Source organism: Uranotaenia lowii, chromosome 2 (assembly GCF_029784155.1).
Source record: "Uranotaenia lowii strain MFRU-FL chromosome 2, ASM2978415v1, whole genome shotgun sequence".
Lineage (NCBI taxonomy): Eukaryota > Metazoa > Arthropoda > Insecta > Diptera > Culicidae > Uranotaenia > Uranotaenia lowii.
The window spans coordinates 142,248,099-142,269,494 of NC_073692.1; positions in this window are offsets into that span (position 1 = coordinate 142,248,099).

Below are 21,396 nucleotides of genomic sequence, written 5' to 3' on the forward strand. Positions count from 1 at the left end.
ACGTATTTCTTTATAGACATATGCAATACCAAACATTTAAATATTTAATAAAGATTTCCGGTATTTACGGTAATATATTTTGAAATTTACATCCTTCTGTATTTTTACACGATGGTTTATGTCATCCGATTTCGTGCATAGTTTTCGATTTAAATTTACACGCCTCAAAAATTTCATCATTGAAAAAAATACATCGCCGTAGAAATTTAGATCAAAATCGATGCACCGTTTGCGTGCACCACTCTCGATCTAAAATTAAACGAATTTTTTTTTTGCTGTGTATATTGTTGAACTCGGATTTGATTTCTTTTTAAATCTCGTTTTTTTTTAATTTTATGTAACATAGCATAGCATAGCATAGGGAGATTACACACATCTAGCATTGGCTGATACACGACGTACAACTAATAATCAAGCCCAACACAAGTCCACTTCCATCTGTACCGTTGAGCCGTCAACACGTACGCCGGAGCATCGTATCGTTGCTGTGTACCTGCAGGAACATTTTACATTGTTTATTTTTTCCTTACCTGTATTTCAATCAGCACTTTTCAGTGCTAAAATTATTTTCATTTTCTTTTATTCATATTTTCTCTTTTCTTTCCAGCATGGGGAAGTCTTCGGCCGGCTCAAGGGCCGGAAGAAAACGGATTGCTGAACCTAATCCAGGGCCATCTGCCAAAAAAGTTGAAATTTCCAATTCATTCGATGTCCTTCATAACATCGGTGATGAGGAAATATTCATATTTAATTCTGATAAGAGTACTAAGAAACCTTCTTCTTCTTCTTATACTCTTAAAAACGAAAAGATTCCACCAATAACGGTCACGATTCCTGACTTCAATGCCTTTCGAAAAGAAATCGTCACTTCCGTCAAGGATGTGAAGATTTCTTTTCAGATCGGTCGAAGGGGAACTGCTCGTATATTGGCGGAATCTTTTAATGATTTTCAAAAAATTTTAAATTATTTGAATAATAAAAAACACCAATTTTTTACGTACGACACTAGAGGTGATCGTCCTTTTAAAGTTGTACTTCGTGGTCTCACCGGCGATCAGACACCGGATGAGATCACAAATGAATTAAATTCTTTGTTAGGTTTTTCTCCAATTCAAGTAATTTAAATGAGGAAAAGAACCAACACGAATAATACCAGTAGTGTTGGTTTTGCTCCTGAACTCAGGGCCGTAGGAAGAACCGACTCATGGGGGGGGGTTTTGGTGACTTATTTTTACCTATGATTTTTGCCCAACAACACACTCACGAAAAAAAAAAAAATAAAACAAATAATGTTTGTAATTAGATTCATTTTTAAGTACTCATTAATAGTTTTTGTATGAAATCGCAACTTTAGAGAAGACACGATTGCCACAAGGATGATAAAGTGTCATTTAAAAAAACCTTAAAAAGGTAACTTTAAAACAGTGGTCCTTAGCCTAAAGGGTGAGCTAAATTTTTATAATGAAGCCAAAATATGAAATTTGCTGTCATCGATGGTTAAAATTTTTGAATTTGTTTCAAAGTCTGGTAGATCAAAGTGATTGGATTTGAGCATAAAATAAGTTCTTTTTAGGGTAGCCTTCAATTTCTTTTAAAAAAAAACTTATTCTATACTAAAAATCAAACAAGCCCAATCTTCTTAACTCTTTTGCAAATTCTAAGATTCTAACCTTTGATGAAAATAAATAAAATTTTACTAAATCAAAAACAGTAAGAGATAAAAAAATTTCGGATCAAATATGTTTGATGCAAACTTGAACTAAATTTATGATTTTAGTTTGAAATTAGGCTTTAAAACTGCAATATTAATAAAGTTTAACAATACACTGAAAAAAATAAAGTATTTTATGCAGATTTTTTAAGTGAAGATCAGGTACATGTTTTTTTAACTGGAAATATTTTTCATGAAGAATCAATTCCATGATATGTGAATTGTGATATGATGATCTTGTGGATGATTTTTTTTTAATATAATTTGGGATATTTTGCAGGAATCATAACTTTGAAAACTTACTCAAATTCTACTTTAGATTTGTGATTTTCAGTTGAATCGTATGTACAAACTAATCCTGATTAAAAATATGATAGTTGGAAATTGAATTGACTAGCAAATTTTGAAATTCATGTTCTCTTGAATTTCTCAACTATTTTATGTTGATTGAAAAACTCATTCAATTGAACTTTGAATCCGTTTCCAAATTTCTAGACGATTTTTGAAATGTATAAAAAATATGATTTAGGAATCTTACTTATAGATTAGAACTTTATTAACTAAGCCTTTGAGCCCTCATTCATGAATCTATTATTTAAATTCTGAAAAGCTGGTTTAATCTTCATTCATCATTTCAATGATTGATTTTTGATCTGTTTTGTGAATCTGATTAAAAATGTGAATTTTAAATGATGAAACTGAATCTGAGTTTTCAATTTGGGATCGCCACCTAGAAGCATTATATGTTTAAATTTTGTGCTAAAATAAAGTTTAAGAATTTCGAATATGAATATAAAACAAAATCCTTCTTTTTTTATAATTTGAAATCTACTGAAAATGCATGTGATTTTTGAGAAACATTATTCAAATTTTATATGAAATGTAAAATCGAATTTGAGCCAGGGTTTCAAAGCAGCATTCCATTCTTAAATTCTTATGATTACTCGAACTGAAAATCAAGAATCCTTAACTTGATACAGAATCAGAAATACGAAAATATGTCGAAATATAATTTTTGTTATGGAAATATGGAACCAGAACCTTCAAAATGGGTTTGATTAAAAATTTAATATTCAGAACTGAATTTCTATAATCAGATTGCAAGATTGCCTGATTTTAACCGGATTGGCCCGGATATTTAATATAAAATTTGGGAAAAGTCCAGTCCACCCCGTTTCCCGGATTTCATTGGAAAAGCCCGGATTTTGCCCGGGTTTGTTTTCGTTGTCATTCTTAAATAAAACTAAAAAAAAACAAATTGTGTAGTAATTTTTTTTAATTATGTGTCCAAAATTTTTGCAGCAAGTTTAAAAAAAATAATCATGAAAGGTTTTTTAAAGTTTTTTTTTATAGATTTTTGATGAGCAATTCCTAGGTTTTGGCCAAAATTGCTTGGTATTGCTTGGATTTTGGTCGACAATTTTGAAATCAAATACCCGGCTTTTGCCAGGTTTTAATATAAAACAGCATGGATTTGTCCGGCCCGGATACGTGCTGAAAAAAATCTGACAACCTTATTCTATGAAGCAGTGAGAAAATTTTGAAAACTGTAGCAGGTTTTTGCATTAGTTTTTAGTCCAGATAGTTACTCTTGAATATCTTTGCTCTATTATCATAATTTGATTATGAATTTAAAATTTTGAGTCTAGAGTAGAATACCTCGCTTGCTGTTTTGGACCCTCATGGGGGGGGGTTTAACCCCCAAAACCCCCCCCGTTCCTACGGCCATGCCTGAACTTTATTTGATCCATTTTAAAAAGGATCAGGTTAATAATTTGAAAATTTTGGAAAAGGCTCGTCTTATGTTTCATTGTCGAGTAAAATTTGAACCTTTTCGTAAATCCCATACCAATTTTTTACAAAATATTACGCAATGTCGTCGTTGTCAAGCTTTTTGTCATGGCACTAAAAATTGTAGAATGAATGCCAGATGCATGTTTTGCGGCTCATTCGATCATGGAAAATCTAAATGCCTTTTTGGTGGTGATAAGCCAAAAACAGAATTTTTTAAGTGTGCGAATTGCGCAGGTAATCATTCCTCGAATTCTCTAGATTGTCCCGTTAGGGCAAAAATTGTTGCTTCTAGGAAAAACCCCAAAGTTTCCAGAAAAGTTTCTTCTCCTCCTTCCTCTTTTTCGTCTACACACGTCAGACCGGCAAACAACCTGCCTGTTCACAGTCAGCCTCGGCCTACATTGGAATCACGGCTGGGTAATACCCGAAGTGATTTTAATGTTACCTGGGCTGATTCTGCGCCACAGACTCGTTGTTTATCGTTCTCAGAGGTGGTTGAAAATGGGTTGCCCTCTTCAGGTTTAACTAATAAAAATGGGAAAAAACCAAGTCTCAACGTTCATGCGAAGGCTTGGGAAAATCCCCGAAATTCAAATACTTTTTCTTCTCCTTCCTCTTCTGATTCCAACAATTTTGTTGATTTGGGTGAGATTACTGAGGAAAAATTAAAATTTTTGCATCAAAATTTAATGGAAATGATGCAACTTATGTTGAAAGCAAATTCAATGTTTGAAGCTTTCCAAACTTCTTTTAATTATGCTAACAAAATTATTATGACTTTACGATTCCCTCATGGATCCAAATAGATGTTTAAATATTATGAATTGGAACGCTAGATCATTGCTGGCTAACCAAGATGAGTTCTTTTTATTTTTGAAAACCCAAAACATACATATTGCTGCCATCACTGAAACTTTTTTAAAGCCAGACAATAACTTGAAATGCAATGGTTTCTTTAAAATTTTACGAAATGATCGACTTGATCGACAAGGTGGGGGTGTAGCTATTGTCATCAATAGTCGTCTCAAATTTAGACTTCTTCCTTCTTTCAATACAAAAGTCTTAGAAACAATTGGAATTGAATTAGAAACTTCAATGGGGAAAATTATAATTGTTGCCGCATACTTGCCTTTTCAATGCAGCGGTGAACAGAAAAATTTTTTGAAGGGAGATTTACAAAAACTCACCAGAAATAAATCTAAATTTTTTATTATTGGTGACTTTAATGCAAAACACCGATCTTGGAATAATATTTCATCAAATTCAAATGGGAATATTTTGTTTAATGACTGCTCTGCAGGTTATTATACTGTTGAATATCCTAATGGGCATACTTGTTTTTCTTCAATTAGAAATCCCTCCACAATTGAGGAGAAGTGAAGTAGGCGTGTGCCGAGAAAGACATGTTTTTTTTCATCTGCCAAAATCAAGCAAGTGAAAAAATAAAAATTAATTGAAGAACTTGAAACTGAACTTGAAGAACTGTTGAAATGAAAAAAATTGCTATAAATTTCAACACATCAAGTTTAACCAGGGATTTTCAAAAACGCGTACCGATCGAGCAGCGAGGGCAATCCTACAAGAAATGGATCCACGATGGATTAAAAGGAGTCTCCCATGATGTCCATTTTACGCACAGGGTTAGTGACTCAGGAAGTTGGATGAAAATTTTTGGAAAGCAGTTTTTTTTTCATTCAAGGATAAGTACACATTCTTTTCTTTCAACTAAGACGGATTTAACGTAATGCATTTGATTTGCTTTTTCTTGTTAGTAGTGAATATTTAGTTTTCTTTTCATTCATCCCATTTTCTACCTTTTTTCGTTAACAAACCTAACTGATTCCTTTGAATTGATTTTCGGTATCAAATATTCTCGCTTCCATGAGAAGTTCAATATCTTTCAAACGATTAAAGTTCAGACCTGTTTTATTCACGATTTTCTATATTTTGACGAATTTTCCGATCAAATAACTAGAGCATTACTAAAGTTATTCATTTTTGTACAAAAATATGACAATCTATTTTGACATTATATTTTGACATCTATACATACTATACAAATTTTTCATCGAATACGTACAAACTCTAGTAAAACTTAAATTTTCATAGTGACAGGAAAAACCCAAAACCATTTAAATTTTGAGATAAAATTAATAGAATTTGCGAAAAGACTAAGTATTTGTCATACTTCCATACTGGTTAACAAGTTTTGGGAAACAGATGTAAGATATTTTAGGGCCTTACGTTGAATTTATTTTTTCATCTTTACTTTATATTCAAAAACCAGTGTAAAAAACCAACAAGCTTAGAATTCATCATTATTTGAAAATAATGATCAATAAGGCCTCATCCTTTTGATTTCTGATAAAATTTTGATATGTAGTTATCTAAAAAAAACTCATCTGAATTGAACAGTTTTAAAACCAAATAACAGGAGCTTAGGAGAATAGAATTTAACACTGATTACATAACACTAGTCAAAAGTGTTTCCTAGTCATATCCTTTTTACCCAATCCAAACAAAAATTGATTTGCTAGGATGCAGAGGTAACCTCGGTCCTAAAGCATGAAATATTATTCTTTCAATCCCTTTCTCTATTTTCCTTCTATCCATTGACTACTAGGACGTGGCCGGCGCCGTTATTGATGTATAAAGAGAGAGCATCAGTTTTGTTCATTGTGGATGTGCTGTCAATCCCAGATACCATTCATTTGACCTCTGGACAAAATTGATGGCCTCGGTCAATCACGGAGTAGCAACCATTGGCGATGTGGAATTAGTTCTACTGAGCCACGCCTGCGATCATGGAATTTGAAATGCGTTTGCTTAATATCGATAAAAATGTATTTAAAGTTTCACGAAACTTATAAAAAACTACTGATTGAGATTATATTGCATGTTGCATTTCACGTTCAATGATTTAAGGTGGATGTGAGTAGTCAATTAAGCTAAGCTAAGCTAATTAGAAATCCCTCCACAATTGATTTGGTTCTAACGGATTTAGGCGAGCATTGTAGTCAATTAGTTACTCATGCGGACCTCGATTCAGACCACCTTCCAGTAACTTTCTCTTTATCCCAAAGTCCCATTGAAAACCCTTTAAAATCAACTTTTAACTTTCAAAAGGCTAACTGGGAGCGATATATGAATTTTATTGAACGTAATTTAGATGTAAACGTTCCACTGAATTCAATAGAAGATATTGATTTGGCTGTAGAAAATTTGACAACTTCAATAGTCAATGCTAAAGCCGCTTCAATACCTAAAGTTAAACATAAATTTAATCAACCTTTAATTGATGATGATCTTCAGTTTTTGATACGACTGAAAAACATTCGTCGACGCCAATATCAACGTACTAGGGATCCTTATTTAAAATTTATTTATTGCGACCTTCAAAAAGAGATCAAACGTCGTTTAAATTTCATTCGTAATGAAAATTTTGCCAAAGCAGTAGAGGACATAAAACCCTACTCAAAGCCATTTTGGAAATTAACTAAAATTCTGAAAAAGCCCCAGAAGCCAATTCCTACTTTGAAAGATGGGGATAAACTTCTTTTAACTAATTCAGAAAAAGCTCAAAAATTAGCCCAACAATCTGCTCATGATTTTAATTTAAACGTTGTTAGTCCTATTGACGCTCAAATTTCCCTAGAATTTGATGATATTCTTTCAAAGCAAAATGTGTTTGAAAGTTCTTGTGAGACAAATATTGATGAACTTAAATTGATTTTCAAAAATTTTAAAAATATGAAAGCTCCGGGGGAAGATGGGATTTTCTATATTCTTATTAAAAAGTTGCCTGAAAGCACTTTAAACTTCTTAGTTAAAATCTTCAACAAATGTTTTCACTTGGCTTATTTTCCCGAAAATTGGAAAAATGCCAAAGTAACTCCAATTTTGAAACCTGGAAAAAGTGCTTCAGAGCCTTCAAGTTATCGACCAATTAGTTTGCTTCCTTCCTTAAGTAAACTATTTGAGAGAGTTATTTTGAATAGAATGATGATTCACATTAATCAGAACTCTGTTTTCCCTGATGAACAATTTGGTTTTCGTCATGGACATTCTACTACACATCAACTTTTGAGTGTAACTAATATGATTAACGCTAGCAAATCTGAAGGTTATTCAACTGGTGTTGCTCTTCTTGATATTGAAAAAGCTTTTGACAGTGTTTGGCACAAAGGTTTAGTAGCTAAATTAGCTCGATTTGATTTTCCTGTATATCTCACCAAAATTATTCAAAATTATTTGACTAGCCGAACCTTACAAGTAAGCTATCAAAGTTCATGCTCTGAAAGGACACCCATTAGAGCTGGTGTCCCTCAAGGCAGTATACTTGGGCCAATTTTATACAATATTTTTACTTCTGATCTTCCTGATGTACCAGAAGGAAAAGGTAGAAGATTATTTGCTGATGATACTTTGCTTTCAGCCAAAGGTCGAAATTTACGGGTGGTACGCAGTAGATTGCAACAAAATTTGAATTCCTTTTTGAATTACTTGAAAATGTGGAAAATTTCTCCTAACGCTTCCAAAACTCAACTTATTTTATTTCCCCATAAGCCAAGAGCAAATTTTTTAAAACCTAATGAAAATCATTCCATAACTTTTAATGGGGTTTCATTAGAATGGTCTGATCATGTGAAGTACTTGGGACTTACACTTGATCGGAATCTTACTTTTAAAAATCACATTGAAGATATTCAATCTAAATGTAATAAATACACTAAATCTCTTTATTCTCTCATCAACAGGAAATCCAGGTTGTGTCTGCGAAATAAGATGTTAATCTACAAACAGGTCTTTCGACCAGCGATAATGTATGCAGTTCCGATTTGGTCTAGCTGCTGCGCGACGAGGAAGAAAGCCATCCAGAGGATTCAGAACAAGGCTCTGAAAATGATTTTGCGGCTTCCACCTTGGCACAGCACCGAAGATCTTCATCGGATTGCAGGCATAGAATCGATCGAAGAGATGGCCAACAACATCATCTCCAACTTCAGAGGCAAATCGATGCAGTCTTCCATCGCAGAGATTCGTTCTCTTTACAATTAAGTTAGTTTTAAGGATTTAGGATTAAGTTTATACATTTTTTTTTGCTCAACAGGATATTCTCCTACAAATCAAATTATTTATTGCTTAAGCAAATTTAAATCAAATAAACAATGTTTAAAATTAACTGTATCAAAGAATTGAACTGATCATAATTGATCTGAACACTTTAATTTAACTTTAATAATGTAACTTAAATGTAAATGTAATGTAAATGTAGACTAATAAAGACATATTTAAAAAAAAAAAAAAAGCCCAACACAAGATGCCAAAATGAGTACGTGGATTCAATACTCATTTCAAGTGTTGTTATTGAGAATCAGTGTGGTACCACAATGCACACCGTGCCAAGTCAATGTAATCATATAGGGATAGTCTGAACAGCTAAATGAACTTTTCAGGTGTAGAGAACTTATACGACCCTACATATAAAAATGCTGTTTCAGACAAGAAAGGGAAAGGTTATTCGTTTTGTTGGAAAATCCTACTTGGCAGATAGGACTGATGAATAAGGAAAAGTGATGTAGTTTATACTTACAAAAGTATTCAACACTTCTTCGAAATGAACCTAAATTAAATGGACAGATCTCACCATAAAACGCCATGATTTTGAATCTGCCATGATTTCGAATTAAGCTTCTCCAGAAAGCTCTTCCGGCCATATTCTATTTCAATGCAGGTACGTTATCCAATCCGGAAAACTTAGGTCCACACAATTTGATTCACTCCATTTTTAACGTTAATTTTCGACAATTTTCTTTATTTTTAATTTTGCTGTTGAGAAAAATACACCCGTCATCACCGCAGCAAAGCCTACTCCTAATTTGGTTTTTTATTTATTTTATGTATTCTACTTATGTGCACTGATTCTTTTGTCCGATGCTTTGAATTCTGGTCTTATTCGAAATTTTAATTCGTATTCGTTTTCTCGTGTTTCGAAAATATTGACTTGAAACTTTTAGATTTTAGATCAAAATAAGGATAATCATTATTAACAATTTATTAATGACTCGCCGGAAACAACATTGATTTCTGATTTATTTTGAATCGTACACTCAGAAAAATACTATTATGTATGCCATAAGATTCTCTTATGAAGTGGCACCATAAGAAAAATCATTGAAATTCATAAGATTGTCTTATGACGCGAATGAATTCTTCGAATGAACACCTTCTTCAATGAGAGGATGTTCTCATTTTATTCTCTGGCAAATTCGTATAAAATAAAATCATGTCACTATCAGCAGCATATCAACTCTTGATTCCAACGGAGTTTTTGACGCGTCCGGTCCTTTGAACTTTTTCCGGTCACTATGCTGAAAAACAAACAAAAAATGCATTTTAGTTTTCAAATATATTTAACATTTACAAGAAGAACTTCAACTCAAATTTACCACAATCACATTTCACTTAAAGAAAACTTTAACTTCATAGGGAGCGCTTTGATGGACGATGCAAAAATTGATGGAACAGATGAATAAGTTCATTATATTTTCACAAAGTCGACTCTTCTATATTGTATAAGATGTTCTTATGAATACTGAAAAAATGTCAAAAGACTATTATGAACCATAATTTTTCACTCTTATCTATTCACGTATCTTATGAAAATTATAATCAGAATTTGCCCAAGTGTATCAGTGAAATTTATTATTTTTTCGAATTTGTGTGATGGTAATGTGTAAGAAAGTGGTTTAGATATCAATTTCCTTATTTTTGTGATTTTTTGGTATTGTTTATATTTCTAGCTCAATTTGTCATTGTCAAGGGCCTGACTTGGAAACTGATCAAGAAAAAGGAACCGAATATTGCATAGGAGAGGAATTTGATACAAGTTATAAGAATAGTTATAAACCTATCAAAATTCAAAGTTTTTTATGAATTTGATAAATTTTATTGATTCAATCTATCTATAACTGTTCATTGATGCTCATTCGCAATGAATTTTTCCACCAACCTGAAACTTATTCCATTCACACTTGCGATCCGCTCGAGCAAGGAATCTCGCAGATCTGGGACAAAAGTCAAATAAATCCGAAAACCGTTTCGTACGTCGGGCAATGATGATTGACAGCCGCATGAGAGGTTCGGCACAATACACTTCATCGCCGGAAACGTGCCCTCGATTTGATGAGAGGGTGGAAAGGGTGAGAGAGTAAAAAAATCATTCGCCCCAGAAACAATAGGTCCGATCCGGAAACTCAAAGGCACCTCCACCTTCGTTCATTCAAGAGTGCGGGATTTGCTCGGGCGATGATGACTTCCACTTCAAAAAGTGACGGCGGCCTCTGGTTTGTGTGCCGTGATTTCGATTCGTCCATGTCATGGTTTGGCATTTTCGCTGCAGTTCTGCTCGGAATCCCTCGAGGCCATCGGGGCGTGAATCGGTTCGGATCGGGCCAGAAGAAGTGCACCGTCACTCGCCATTCAGTTCGGTCGGGCCTATAAATGTGGTCACCCACTACTTCGGCCACGTGCCACCCTCGAGCCTTTCCCGGGCTTTGAATGCGGAAAGCCCCTAAAACAAAAGAGTTTGCTCTTCCGCCGAAATCTGCGCTGCGGAATCTGGGATTCCGTGTTGTTTGCATTTCCGCGCGTTCTTTTTTCGTCTTTTTCACTCTGTCTCTCTAACTGAGGTATTGTTGCTCAGATTTCAGAGTCGGATCTAAGGCAAACAGAAACCCTTGATTTTACAACTCAACGAAAAAAAATCTCAATCTAAAATTGAATCAAGTGGTTTTTCGGAGAGTCTTAACAATTACAAAATTTAGCGCTAGGGCTTGGACGCCTTGCTGGTAAAGTGAGAACGTTACAATTTCAAGTAATTTGACAGCTTTTTTCAATTATTTGATATGTTTCCATTATTTTCATGTTCCCAGAAATCGGGATATCTGATTATTCTAATTTATTCCCGGAAAAAAATAAAAACGAGATCATAATTTTTGCCTGCATACGAATTAAAGTTATATGGTATTCTATACTCACATAATTTTCAGCCTAATTATGTATTGTAAAACCTATTAAACTATTTAAATACTTCTAAAATTCAATTTGCAATTTTTATAGCAAAAAAAATACATATTCACAATGTGTTGAAAAGATAAAAAACTTTCCGTAGTCCTTTTAACGAGTGACTCGACTGTAAGATTTATTAAAGGGTGTTAAGAATATTTGTTCATTACAGATTCTTTTTAATTACTTACAAATAAGTTTTTCTTCAATGCAGCATATAATAATGCCACGTGCCGGAATCTAGGTTCTACTTGTGTTTAGCTTTTTATGGTTAGCTTTTAGGTTCAGAAAGAAGAGAGTTCTACAATCAATAGAATTGGTTTAGAGAAATGAAGGGATAAAATATTAAGAGATACAAACTTTACAATAATCGGGAAATTCGCCATAACTACTCTGATACAATCTTCGAAAACTAATCGCTTTTGTGACCACCACTACAGGAAATGTTCTTCTTCCTCGTCGTTAACGCGCTTTCTGAATGGCGTCGGCGTCGGCGTCGATTTCTATTTTTCCCGGTTGCCAGACGTGCTGACACAAAGTTATTACTATTTTTTACTTTTTAATCAAACAAAACTATTGAAATCAACAGCACAAACTCAAAATTACCGAGTTGCAATAAATAATTTGTCGATGAAAATAATCCGAAAAAATACAGAAATGTCAGATATATTTAACAAATCACTTGAAATGCCTCTTAAGATTCCAAATTAGTTCATTAGAAAGAGCTAAACAGATACATTATTCCCTCGAGAAAGATGTCGTAAAGAAGAGGCATTGAAGTTTAGTTTTTAATGATCTAGCTCTTTAGAAGGCGATGGAAGGTTCTGAGCAACTTTCACGTAATATGAGTACCTGGAAGTCCAGAAAATCCTTTTTGCAGCCAAATGTGAACTTCAAAATTATGTGTTAAAGTTAGTATGAGGCTTTTGGTTGCTTCCAAGTGAGATATCTATTAGGAACAGTTTGAACGAAACATGTTCCAAAAGTCAAATTTACGTACAACTGCTGTTTCTAAAAACTCAAATTGTGAAGATTCATCAAAATTTGTTTGTTGTCATTAATTTAAAAATTCTTAAATTCAGAGTTCATTTATTGTTTAGAAATAGTTGTTAGATTTCGTTTTTTGTAGAAACCTTAAGTGAGACGTGCTAACGTTCATTGATTTTCGCAGGCCCGTGCGAAGGACCCGTTCAGGGAGGAGGGGAAGTGGGAGGAGGGGGGGTTTCGGAATTTAAAGTCAGCTAGGAATAATAACAATACCAAAAATGCACAACAAATAAGCAAATTTATTTCAAAACCATTTACTTTTTAAGGATTTTCAACGGCTTTCAGTCTCAGATTTTGTAAGATCAAACGGCTGTAGTGAAAAACAGTCTTTTTTACTTTATCCGAGACAGATTAAAGTTGATATACTAGATAAAAATCAAACAAGACAGTCGCTCCATTCATAAATAAAGCCATTTTCTTACTCATGTATGACCATTACAAATGGTAGAAAAATAATAATTTACACTAATACGATTCAAAATCAATCAGAATTAATGTTTAAAATTATTGCAATTTCCAATGGATAAATTGTTCAAAATAATGATTTTTATTCAAAACTAGAAATTTGCTGGAAAATTTATGTTAAGCAGTCTAGTTTAGAAATTTAAAATCAATATTTCAGAAACAGCAGAAATAGAGTGCGTATTGAAATTTTGAATTAAACCAGAATTTGAAGCTTCGGACAAAAGAATCAGAGCACGGAAATAGAGTATATAAAATATAAAACCAGATAAAAAAAGAAATCAAAACCCAACTTAAAAAATCAGATTTCAGTTCATTGTTGAAAGTTTAAACGGATAATGTACAGGTTGGACAATGGGTGATTTCTTGAATGATTAATAAGGAACTGATAGAAATATAAACAAGGAATTCCCAGTTTTGTTATAAATATTGAATTCATGAAGCATAAACTAATTTTTTGCACATTAAAACTTAGTTTTACAGCTGGTATTGCGAATCATTTGTCGAACTTAGCATAGATTATTCAAAAAAATATGATAGATTCAAGAAAGATGATGTAAAACAATAAACAACAGTGATACATTTTTAATTTTTGAGCGCGAGTTTTGTAGTTTAAAATTTGAAGCTCTGAATATTTTTTTCAACGTCTTTTGGGAAATTGGGATCTAGGACAAAATAAAGAAAGTATGTATTTTTGTTAAAAATTTTGATTTATAGGCTTCCAAGAAGATTATTTTCTCAAAACATTTAAATTCAGGATTTTAAAGCAAAGACAAAATTAAATAAAATATTACAAAAAAATTAAAAAGACTGACTTCAAAAAGTCGGTAAAACCCAAAAAAACGAATTTATAAAATTCGGTAATTTTTTTTGGAAATCAAAACAAAATATGAAAATGAAAAAGATAAGTTTTTAAACAATTGAGAAAGAAATTGTTTAATAAATACATTTTGACATGTTAGAAACTCATTTAATGATTTTTTTTCGATTTCTCAAGGAAACAGCATTTTGAAGCCTATGACATTCAAAATTTGGTAAATATAAGCGTCCTTAACTTTAATCTTTTGTCAGATTTTATCTGTCATTTACAGTTTAAGGGATATGATGTTTATGAGCTTTAAAGGGAAGTTGGGTTGAATTTTGAATGAAATCAATCATTTATAACTGATAAACAAACAAATCTTTATGAAATTAAAAAAAAAATGTTGCTAAATTTGTTAATTAATAATATTTTGATATAATCATGAAGAATGACTTTGAAAAATGGTCCTAAGAATTTAAAGTTTTTCCTAACATTTGGTTAGTAAGACGGGGCAGTAATCGTCGCGATGACTCAACTGTTAATTCAGATCTTATTATAGGAAAGGAAAGGGGATTATCTTAGGGTCACTTCCGAGAACAGTTTTCGTAAGGGTCTAGCGGTGGGGTTTATATAATGTGTAAAATTATTATTCAATGCATAAATTTTGAAGTCAAAACCTTTGGTTTCATGTTCTGAACTTAATTGAACTTTAAACGTTTTTAGGGTAAGATTTTTTTTGTGTCAAAATTTGAGTTTTTGTACAAAAGGCGGGGGGGGTTAACTCCTAACCCCCCCTCCCCCTGTTCGCACGGCCTTGGCTGGGGGGCACAATTAGAATTCTCCCCTGGGGCAGTATATGCACCATTAGACTGAGTCGATTTGGAGTAATTTTTGAATTTCTCAAACCCTGGGGTCTTAAAAGCTTCGTTTTGGTCCAAAACTCATCCATGATTTTTTGCAGAATTTTTAAGTAACGTTTACATGAGTAAATTTGATTTTTTAGGTTTGTATAGGAAAATTGAATATTTTGTACTGAAAAATCAACATAATTTTTGTTTCTTCTGTGGAACCGAGCCGGCTAATGGTTTTTGTGCTAATTTATAAATTCCCTCAAGGAAATTTTCCGCTGAATAACTTTGTCGAATATCATAACTTCGTATCTTTTTAGGCAAATAAGTTATTAGCTATTTACAGGTGTATGTCTTTTGGCATTGATAAACAATAAATTCAATTGACACCACTGTTGGGTGCCTAGCGAGGTATTGCAAGACCACTTTTCATGCCATACTTTGTGGGGCACAAGCGGTGGTGTCAATTTAATTTATGGTTTATCAATCTTAAAAGACATACACCTGTTTAACAGCTTATAACTTTTTTGTCTAAAAAGATACAAAGTTATAATATTCGACAAAGTTGTTCAGGGGAAAATTTTCTTGAAGGAATTTATAAATTAGCACAAAAACCATTTGCCGGCTCGGTTCCCCAGAAGAAACAAAAATTATGTTGATTTTTCAGTACAAAATATTCGATTTTCTCATACAAACCTAAAAGTTCAAATTTACTCATGTAAACGTTACTTAAAAATTCTGCAAAAATTCATGGATGAGTTTTGGACCAAAACGAAGCTTTTAAGACCCCAGGGTTTGAGAAATTCAAAAATGACCCCAAATCGACTCAGTCTAATGCACCAGAAATTTTGGCACCATGAGCATTTTCTGCCGTTTTTTCTAGCAGCGAATTCAAATAGCTGAAGTAAACTCAATTTAAGAGCTACAGTTTGACCAATTTCATCTGAAGAGTTGGCCTAGTGGTAAGTGTAGAGTCGATATAAAATATTATGCGAGACTTATAATTCACCTGAGGTGAATCACCTCTCGCAGTCTTGTCAAAGTAGGCGGGAGAAACATGCGGAGCAAGAAGCGAGAGAACTAAAACGTTCAGTTGACAGCGGACAGCGAACGGAATCAGTGCTATCAGAAGAACGTCTTACTGATTGGCATAGTTTTGAAGAACAACCCAAAAGGCGTTTGATTGTCAATACTTGGAAGGACTCTACAGTAAGGTATCGGAGAGTTAACTCAGAGGACTCGAGTTTGAATCTCAGTCGATGTGAATTATTTTCGATTATCCCTCATGATCGATGCATTTTGCACTAAAGGGCCAGTCGTATCATCTACCAAACAAAACAACAACAAAATTATGTAGGGGAAAGTGTTCCTTAATGCGCCTACGGACGTTTGACGAAATGGCTGACAAAACAACATATCTAATCAATACATTTTGAGGGTGATACGCTTTGAACATAAGGTAAGAAATAATTTTATGAATTTACAAATTCAAAAAAAAAATTAAATTCATACAAGGATTTGATACCTTTTGATGTAAAATTATGACTATTAAAAATCATAGGTAAAGAAGCTCAAAACGAAAACTAGGGTGGTTTTTGTTTCTTATTCATATGAATTCAAAAAGTAAAACATATTTAATCTTTTATAAAGGTTTCATAATTATTTGAAAGTGGAATAAGAGAGTATTTTTGTATGCCCTCCTTTTATTTATTTTCAAAGTATTCCGTGTCACGACATTACTTGACGAACATAATTCCTAAAATTCACTCGGTCCATGGCAACCGTTCTAGAATTTCTCGACCACCCTACGTTCGCCAGATCACGCTCAACTTGGTTGCGCTTGTATGAGTGCTCATGACGTTAAAAAAATGCTTCTATCTCAGAATAAACGTATCAGAATAAACGTATGATTTTTATCGTTAAAACTTCGAATCTAAGCTCTAATTAACATCTTAAGAGAGAATTGAAGATCTTAAAACAGATTTTATAAAATTTCTACTATGGATGCACCATCTCCATATGACAACATAAATTTAACCCGCCTTGACCAGGAAATGCACTCGAGCCCTTTGAGGTACATCTCTGACACCTTCCCACTTGACCAAGTTGACAGATTATAAGTCAAGCTATAGCCCTCACAGTAAAGGGTGATACGGTCAAAATTTGGTCATTATCAATTTGACATATTTCTTTCAATTTTGCATTTGTGTGTGTGTGTGTGTGTGTGTGTGTGTGTGTGTGTGTGTGTGTGTGTGTGTGTGTGTGTGTGTGTGTGTGTGTGTGTGTGTGTGTGTGTGTGTGTGTGTGTGTGTGTGTGTGTGTGTGTGTGTGTGTGTGTGTGTGTGTGTGTGTGTGTGTGTGTGTGTGTGTGTGTGTGTGTGTGTGTGTGTGTGTGTGTGTGTGTGTGTGTGTGTGTGTGTGTGTGTGAGTGAGTGTGTGTGTGTGTGTGTGTGTGTGTGTGTGTGTGTGTGTGTGTGTGTGTGTGTGTGTGTGTGTGTGTGTGTGTGTGTGTGTGTGTGTGTGTGTGTGTGTGTGTGTGTGTGTGTGTGTGTGTGTCTGTGTGTGTGTGTGTGTGTGTGTGTGTGTGTGTGTGTGTGTGTGTGTGTGTGTGTGTGTGTGTGTGTGTGTGTGTGTGTGTGTGTGTGTGTGTCTGTGTGTGTGTGTGTGTGTGTGTGTGTGTGTGTGTGTGTGTGTGTGTGTGTGTGTGTGTGTGTGTGTGTGTGTGTGTGTGTGTGTGTGTGTGTGTGTGTGTGTGTGTGTGTGTGTGTGTGTGTGTGTGTGTGTGTGTGTGTGTGTGTGTGTGTGTGTGTGTGTGTGTGTGTGTGTGTGTGTGTGTGTGTGTGTGTGTGTGTGTGTGTGTGTGTGTGTGTGTGTGTGTGTGTGTAATGTTGCTCTAATTTTGATTTTGGAATTCACTCTTCAGTTGTCAAAATGCCGTCCAAGAAAGAAGAGCAGCGTATCAAAATTTTGCTCGCGCATCGCGAAAATTCGAGCTACTCGCACGTAAAGCTGGCAAAATCGCTATAAGTTGCCAAATCAACCGTTACAAATGTAATTAAAGTGTTTGGGGAACGTTTGTCGACAGCCAGGAAGTCTGGATCGGGGGAAATCGAAAACCAAAAACTGAAGCCGCTGTGACGACAAAGAGAGTTGCCGGTAGTTTCAAGCGAAACCCTAACCTCTCTCTCCGAGATGCCGCATATAAGCTGGGTGTATCGTCTACAACCGTGCATCGAGCCAAAACACAAGCCGGACTATCGACTTACAAGAAGCTAGTGACTCCAAATCGCGATGAAAAACAAAATACAACGGCCAAAGCGCGATCCCGGAGGCTGAACACGACGATGCTGATGAAGTTTGACTGCGTGGAAATGGACGACGAAACCTACGTCAAAGCCGACTACAAGCAGCTTGCGGGACAGGAGTTTTATACGGCAAAAGGAAGGAGAAAGTACGCAGATATTTTCAAGTACATGAAACTGCCAAAGTTCGCGAAGAAATAACTGGTTTGGCAAGCCATTTGTACCTGTGGCTTGAAAAGCAGCATTTTCATAGCTTCCGGGACTGTCAACCAAGAAATTTTCGTGACAGAGTGTTTGAATAAACGTCTGCTGCCTCTCCTGAAGAAATACGGTTGTTCCGTACTGATTAGCCGGATTTGGCATCTTGCCATTACGGTAAAATGGCCATGGAGTGGTACGCTGCCAACAACGTTCAGTTGGTTCCCAAGGACAAGAACCCTCCCAACACGCCTGAGCTCCGCTCAATTGAGAAATACTGGGCTATTGTCAAGCGGAACCTAAAGAAGATAAAAAAAACTGCTTAGGACGAGCAGCAGTTCAAGGCAAACTGGCTTTCTGCGGCGAAGAAGGTGGACAAGGTGGCTGTACAAAATCTGATGGCAGGGGTTAAGCGTAAGGGCCGGCAATTCGGATTTGGAAAAGCGGAAGCCTTACTGAATATTTTCCTGAATTTTATACTAATTAAACTTGAAAAAGAAATTTAATTTGAATTTTTAAATAAACGATTTCACCGATTTACACGCGTTTTCTCTTGACCAAATTTTGACCGTATTACCCTTTAATTTGACTTCATCGAGTTGAGTTGAATTCGCTACTAGATTCTACAACAGAAAATGCTCATCGTGCCCCGATCAATGGTGCTCTGTTCACCTCGAGTAAAGAAGCTGGAATATAAACGCAGTTTCTATAAATGGGAAATTTGAAGAACAATGTGTACATCTTATAGCAGTGTGTACATTATAGATCAAGATTATTTATCGATCCTTAGAGATTAGATTTAAGTCACCGGCCTTGGCTTAGAGCAGGCATGTCACACTCGTTTAGGTGTGCGGGCCGCATTAAACATATTCTATGGCGTAGAGGGCCGCAGCCAAAATCAGTTAGAATCATAACATATTAGTTTCGCAGAGATTAGATACAATACAATGGAATATAGTTATAAGTAAACTTGGAATGATATTTTGCGTTAAATTTTTATTAAAGTTTTTAATGTTTAACATTCTTTTATTATAATGTTTAAACTAGTTTATAAAAATCAGGTTGAAGTTAATTTGTCACCGACGCTTTCATTATTGATGATAAATTTGTATCAGATAATCTCGAACGGTGAGAAGTTTTTGTAGCTAGTAACGATTCTAGGTGAAGTACACTCAGCCGAAAAAAGAACTTTAAATTTACCTGGATTTTCACGTAGCCACTCGTTACGTGAATTTTTGCTTGGTTTACGTGAAGCCCTTAGCAGTTAATAAAAAATCACTTGATCCTTACGTGAAATTCCCACAGTTAAGTGTTGTCAAAACAAAGACACATTCGATTTACGTGAGAATCCAGTGATCAGCCAAGTACAGAGGGATTTGGTGCATTTTATGTTATGTTCACGTAAACCTGAATGGCTCATTCACGTAAAATCTGTGTGAAAGAATACCAGTTCTCAATATGGCGCGGATCCGACAATTTGTGCATAAAGACGAAAAAAAAACCTGAGTGTTGGAGAAGCTGATGTTCATTTTGTAAGTAATTGGAATTTTTTTGTTTGGTTGCTATTAACATCTTTGTTTTTTATTTCAACAGAATTTGAAATTGAGGCAGCTGAGACGACCAAGCAACCGATAAAGAAAAAATAACACCGAATTAGTGTTCAATAAATTAAGTGAATAGTAAAAAGTGTCAATTTAAAAGTGGAAATTAAAAATGCATATGTTATGCGAGTGCAAGTGTTACATTATTTTGTCGAATAAAAAGTTTACTTTTGAAATCGAAACATTTTCATTTAAAACATCCGAAAAACCTCTCTACGTTAATCAAACAATAAAATCTACGTGAATTACACGTAGCAGAACGAATTCATAACCACATTCGATCTACGTTGATCTCACATACAACTCATATTAAAATTACGTGAATTCAGCTTGCTGCGCGAGCTCTATTTGCTACCTGAAATTCACTTAGGTTCCACGTGATTTTCATGATGGCAAAAATCTATGTACATTTTCACGTAGCGTTCATGTGAAAAATTCTTTCGGTGTATGTTTTTACCAAATGATGCAGCCTCATTAAATCTTTTCAGTTCTTGACTCGTAGAGAAATTGCACACGGTTTTCTTTGGAAATTTGGTTGATCCATAACCGTAACTTCGCTTGAAAGTGTTTTACATCATCTAAAGCAGTTATGATATTTTTTTCTTTTCCTTGAAGTTTTTAAGTTCAAATCTTGCAGGTGGCCAGTGAGATCAACGGCAAATGCCAAATCCTGAACCCAGCCGTCTGCTTGAAAATATCCAACAGGTTCACCTGTCATTTCCAAAAATAATATTATTTCCTCTCGTCGCAAAATCTTTTTAATATTTTGTGGCATGAAAGCCAGCGTACTTCTGTGTAGTATGGAACACAATCGAATTCATGTCCAATTTCTTCCAAAAATGTCGAAAATTGGCGATGATTCAAGTCACGGGAACGGATTAAATTTATAGTATCTAAAACTGGTTTTAGCACATTTTGGAACTTTAATTGCTTTGCGCATAATGCCTCTTGGTGAATAATACATTGAAAATGAGCAAATTTGAAATTGCTGCGGTCTCCCTTATTTTCGCAAGCAGTTTTGCATCATTAGTTGTATTAAAATCTTGATTCAGTGCTTATTTCAGATTTTCATAATTTTATCTTCATACTTTTTTGAACGGACAAACACAACTTCCCAAACAGATAGGATTCTGTGGTTGGTTGTCCTCCAGTATTTCTTAGGATGACCATATCGAGAAAAGGTAGCGTCTTCTCTTCAACCGTAAATTGTAAGTGATTGGGAGTCGTATTTATTGATTGATTCAAAAGTTTTGAAAAATGAATTGAAGATTTCCTTTGAAGAAGGCCAAGACATGAAGCCGAAACTTTTGACGTTCTGTGAACAATATAGTAACAATTTTACTATCAGACTAAAAAGACAACAAACAAAAAAGTTGTACCTATAAAGAATCAGAATTTAATTTTCTTCAAATTAAAATTTTAAAACTTCTTTCTGATCCCCGATAATAATATGTGAGTTGATATAAATCTTCAATTTCAATTCCTCATTCCTTTTCTAAATTTCTAAATTTTTATTTGAAACGTACGGATTTGTAAGAAGTGATTTATTTTCAGTATCCCTTTA